Source organism: Bidens hawaiensis, unplaced genomic scaffold (genome assembly GCF_021521415.1).
Source record: "Bidens hawaiensis isolate Kalapana, Puna unplaced genomic scaffold, B.hawaiensis_p1.1 tig00000536_1, whole genome shotgun sequence".
NCBI classification, from domain to species: domain Eukaryota; kingdom Viridiplantae; phylum Streptophyta; class Magnoliopsida; order Asterales; family Asteraceae; genus Bidens; species Bidens hawaiensis.
The window spans coordinates 1,834,103-1,840,440 of NW_027491034.1; positions in this window are offsets into that span (position 1 = coordinate 1,834,103).

Here is a 6,338-nt window from a genome sequence, read left to right on the forward strand (position 1 = left end):
CCGAACCATTAAAAAAAATAGACAATCTTTTTGTATTTTTCAATGATTTTATCAAAAACAGTACATATTTTTGTAATTTTGTTGAGTTTGAGCAGAGAATCATATTGACCAAATTGCCCTTTCATCACAGTTTTATATTTCAGCGATATTATGACTGGCGATAAGTCGGTCATTGGTATTGTTGTCCACATAAATCTATTAACACACATTCAAGTATTTTTGTGATATGATTAAATAGTTCAATTAGAGCACAGAATATCAGAAATTATTAGCCTCTAATCTCGGTTCAAGCTTAATTTGATTTTTGCCAAATCACCCCAACTTGACTTAAACCATTATATTGTTGATCAAAATTTTGATAACAATTGTAGAAATTTTGAGCAAAGCATCAAGTTTCCTTTACTGTGAGTGAGTATGCACGAGTCCATCTGTCGGCTTACATACATTGTATCCCCTGGGGTCCGTTTCTTAATGGTATTAAGACGCACGCAAGGGAGGAACAATTGTATGACTAACAGCGGATTTTGATCAAGTCAGTAATTTAAATTGTACGAAGTACAGCGGTGATCAAGTTTAATGACTTTGGGTTTGCTCTAGAAAGCGAGTGAAATATTCATGCATATGAGTACCCAGATGGTTAAGCCGCATAAAGACTCACAGTGTCCAGAATCTAAACGCTTGTTATTTGCTTTATTTTATTTTTGGGTGATCAACAAATATAAGGCTTGAGTATGACTAGTTATTACATTTCTGCCATCCTCACCAAGACTTTTGCTAGAGACTAACACCCCTTTCAATTTGGCGTTTCTTTATATTTATATCACATACTTTACTCTACTGGGTTGTTTTAAGACCTACCAATGCACCAATGCAATTAAGCACACAGTCTTTTAAGCTTACTTTTTGCTGAACTTGGGGTCAAGAAAATCATTGTACTATCATTTTCTCTTTTTGCTTCAAAAACTCAAAATTTTGAGGAGCATAAAAAATAAATAAAAGATAAATTTAATCGCCCCAGTTAACTTAAGAGAATAAATAAATGGCTAACCATCAATTCACAAGTGAATCATAGGACCAAGACATGCAAGCATGCTTTACAAACTTAAATAACTGACGTAATTTTCAGCGAGAAAATAATCTAAAAATCTTCTTGGATTTTCTCTATACAAACTTTAAAACACAATATTTTTGTCTTTTTCAAATTTCTTATAAACAAAATAAACTTCACAATCTTTTTGGATTTTTAGATATTTCTGTACAAAAACATAAATCACATTCTTTTTGTTTTTCAAAATTTTAAAATGTTTTTGATTTTTCTAAATTTTAAAGGAAAAATATTAAAGAACAAAAATCACAATATTTTTTGAATTTTGAAAAAAAAATTTTTTAATGTTTTTGGATTTTATCTATACAAGCTAAAAACACATTCTTTTTGTATTTTCTAGAATTTTCACTCCCTAAAACCTAAAACATAAAAAATAAGACTAAATTTATAAAGCAATTAAAAGATAATTATCCTAATTTTAGGATCTCAGCAAGGGTCTTCAATCCATTTAAACCAAGCAAAAAAGTAAAACGTGTTTTATCAAACGCTTTGGTAAATAGATCGGCTTTTTGAAAATCTGTGTGTACTTTCTCAAGATCAATTAATTTCTTTTCATAACAATCCCGTATAAAATGATATCGAATCTCGATATGTTTCGTTTTAGAATGTTGTACGGGATTTTTGGTGATACTAATAGCAGCAGAATTATCAATCAAGATGGGAGTAGTAAGAAACGTCAAACCGTAGTCGCGAAGATGTTGTTGTATCTACAAAACCTAGGAACAGCAACTCGAGGCTGCAACATATTCAGCTTCGGCGGTTGAAGTAGAGACCGTTGTCTGCTTCTTACACTGACAGGAAACAAGCCGGTTTCCTAAGAATTGACATCCTGCAGTCGTTGATTTGAAGTTGATCTTGCATCCTCCATAATCTGAGTCTGAGTAGGCGGTAAAATCGAAAGTATTATCTTTGGGGTACCATAACCCGATGTCAGGATTTCCCCGTAGATATTGCAAAATACGGTTGACCGCTGCCAGGTGAGTCACTGAGGGACTAGCTTGGTACCTAGCACACACACAAACAGCAAACATTATGTCGGGTCGAGAAGCAGTTAAATACATTTGAGAACCAATCATAGCACGATAAAGAGTTGGATCAACTGTATCCTCCAATTCATCCGGTGATAAATTGTGACCCACTGGAAGAGGAGTTGAATGGATTTTTCCGGCAGTTATCATGAATCGGCTCAAGACGTCGTTCACATATTTTGTCTGATGAATGAAGATTCCCTTATCAGATTGATGAACCTGCAGCCCTAAAAAGAAATTCATCTCTCCCATAGAGCTCATTTCGAACTTGGTTTGCATGGACTTCTCGAATTCCTTACATAAAGTGTCGTTTGTAGACCCAAATATAATATCATCAACATAAATCTGGACTAGAAGAAGATCATCACCAACAGTTTTATGAAATAAAGTGAGTGTCAACAGTTCCTCGTTTGAAGCCATTATCAGTCAGATGGTCGGCGAGCGTGCCATACCAAGCTCTCGGGGCTTGATGTAGACCATACAGAGCCTTGTTTAAACGGTAAACACGGTCTGGATAATCAGGATCTTCAAAACCAGGTGGTTGTTGAACAAACACTTCCTCATGTAGTTCACCATTGAGAAAAGCACTTTTAACATCCATTTGATAAACTTTGATATTCTTGTAAGCAGCATAAGCCAGGAAGATTCGAATCGACTCTAATCTTGCAACTGGAGCATATACCTCAGTATAATCAATACCCTCTTGCTGATGAAAACCTTGCACCACTAGACGTGCTTTGTTTCTGACAATCACCCCTCGATCGTCCTTTTTACATTTAAATACCCACTTAGTCGGAATAGCTTTCTTGAATCTAGCAGGCTTGTCTATTAATCCCAAACACCCAATCGTGCAAACTGCTGTAATTCCTCTTGCATAGCTTCTACCCAAGAAGGATCATCAAGTGCCTTACGAGCTGTCGTTGGCTCAACTTGAGATAGAAAGCAATTGAATTTAGCAATATTCACAATTCCCGAAGAGTGTAAATTAGTGTAAGCACACAATACGTTATTGTCGCTTGACGAAGCAACTTGATGACGTGTTCGAACGCCCACATCAAGTTCTCCAATGATATTGTCCTGTGGATGATATCCATGAATCCGAAAAGTAGGATTTTCAGGAACAACAACATTATCAAATAAATTAGTGTAATGTTCACCCAATTCGGGAGATGAAACATTATCACTATCAAGATCAATAACTTGAATCTCAGCTTGATCATCATCGGAAGAAGTAGAAGCACTATCAATAACAACTGGAGGAACAACTTGGGAGTGTTCAGTTGGAGTATCTGGTTGAACTTCAACTGCATTTGAAATAGAAGAGCTTGGAATGTTCAAATGTTCTTCAAAGTATGCTCTAACCAGATCTTCATCAATGTGATCAGTCGAAGGAGTAAAAGAGTTAAATAAACTATCGTAGTCAAACATCCAGTCTGGACCTTTCCCTTGAGAAGGAGTTGTGTACTTTTGACAGTCCACATGGTACCATTCTTCAACACAGCCAAATGTAAAATTAAATACTCTTTTCTTTGGAGACACATATCCCAAGAAATATCCTTCGATAGCCTTTTCATCAAATTTACCCGATTCCTTCTTCAACATTGTACACGGACACCCAAATGGTTCCAGGTACTTTAAATTAGGTTTTCTGTTATTTAATATTTCATAGCTTGTCTTCTTGAGTCGCTTTACTGTTAGAACCCGATTAAGTGTATAACAAGCTGTGTTCACTGCTTCATTCCAAAATTGAATAGGAAGCTTTGAATCAGCAAGCATTGTACGTGCAGCTTCAATCAGAGTTCTATTTTTCATTTCAGCAACACCATTTTGTTGTGGTACATAAGGTGCACTATATTCTCTGTGAATTCCCTTTTGAATACAAAAGAAATCCAAAATAGTGTTTTTGAATTCCGTACCATTATCACTTCGGATTCTCCTCACCTTTTGTTTGTACAGTGATTCTATCTTAGTAATAAGGTTTTGTACCAAAACAGGTGTTTGATCTTTTGAACTCATAAATAACACCCATGAATATCTTGAATAATCATCTGTCACTACCAGACAATACCAGTCTCCAGAAATACTCGCAAGATTCACTGGACCAAACAAATCCATATGAAGTCGTTCAAGAGGAGTATTAATGGAATTCAATAACTTAGAAGGATGTGTCTTCTTCATCTGCTTGCCCTTCTTGCATGCAACACAGTGATCAGATAACTTAAAGTTTTTTAACGAAACACCCTCAACTAAATTATTTGCCATTAAATAATTCATCTTTCGAACATGAATGTGACCCATTCTTCGATGCCATAGAATCGAGTCTTTCTCAGTTGCTTTCGAGACAAAACATGTTTCGATCGATGTTGATAACTTAGAACTCATGTTTAAGACATAAATATCATTTGATCGTGGTGATCGCATGACAACCATGTCCTCGGGAATAATAAAGCCCGGTTTCAAGATAAGACACTCTTTGTCAGTAAATATTGTAGTGTACTTTTTATCACAAATCTGCGATACACTCAATAAGTTATGATCAACCTTATTAAAATAATTTACTTTTTCAAATGTAATATGACTATTTGAAACATCACCCTCTTGTGTGATCATGCCCCCAGAATTCCCAGCAAACGCTACATAACCCCCTTGAATATTTCTTACGTTGGTTAATAGGTCGAGATTTCCAGTGATATGACGAGAACATCCGCTATCCATGATCCAGTTCTCACCAGAAATGGTCTTGGATGAACCCTACACATAAACAAAAGTGATTAGTTCAAAAAGGCAGCCCAGGCCTCAGTCTTGGGCACCTTTTGGTTTTCTCTTTGATCATTAACTTTAACAGTTTTCAATTGTTGTTCAGCCACTTGTGAATAAGTTACTGGCTTCTTAGACTTTCGTCTTAAGTATGCTTCCTGAACAATGTTTGAATTCCTGTTTTGACATATAGGTTCAGTTGGAATGAATTTTGGTTTCACTTGACAGTGTGTCTCATTGATATGAAACACCTTCCGAGGATTCACATCAGAGAATAAAATATGAGTATCATCAGCATATGACACAGGTCGTTTCAGAATCTCCTTAACCATTGGAATTTGCTTAGATTTGTCCTTAATGAAAGGATGAAGATTTTGAAAGTTCTGTTGATTACAATTCTTCACAACATGACCTTGTTGACCGCATAAAAAACACGTTCGCATGTCCACATAATGATGTTTAGAAGAAATTGGAATAGATGGTTGATGATGACTCACATTTTTAGTCATGCTCTTAGCAAACTCATCAGATAATTCAGATTTCTTCTTTAAATAAAAATCTAAATTAGAACTGTTTGAAAAACTTTTTAGTGTATCTGTTCCAGTTGACTTAACAAAGTTAATTTTCTTAGCTTGTTTTAAAAATTGTTTTGCCTTAGTCAATGGATCAGATTGAACTGATGTTTTTGTTTGAGCATACACATGCTCAAGTTCTTGAATTTTTGAAGTTTCATTGACAAAAACACTCTCAATAAGTTCAGGTTTGATAATACTTATTGGAATATCTTGTTCAGTGAACATTGTGTTCATTCCCTTTAACTTAAAAACTCTAGCAGCAGATTGCTTAGAACTAGAAGGATTAATGAAACGCATTAAATCCTCATCAGAAATTTTTGGTTTAATTGACTTCTTTGCCTTCATAGAGTTCACTTTCTTTAAATTTTCCTTTTTCTCTTGAGGTTTGTGTGAACCATACACTGCTTCCTCAAATTCGTGAGGTTCGCACAGAATATGATTAGAACTGGGAATGACCTCGTCAAACACATCCTCGATAATGACCTCGTCATTGTGTTCAACAAACACCTTTTTGCTTTGGACATGAGATTTTTGAGGAGCAACTTGGGGTTTGACAATTTCAGGTTTAACCATTTTAGGTTTCTCAGAAATCACAGATTCCTTTTGAATCAAATCCTCTTCTTTTCTTGCAAAAGGATTAATTTTATAATCATTATGAAAAGGTGGTGGAATTTCAACAAAACCAATACCTTTCTTATAATCTTTTTGTTTTCCAGAAACTTCAATAAAAATGAAGAATTTCGAAATTTACCCAACTTGTTCTTCAACTCAAGAACCTCATTCTCAAGCTCAGTTATCTTAGAACGATGTTTCAAGATTTCCTGAAACTTTTGGTCATTAATGGTCATTTTCACAGATAACTCGGCTTTGAGA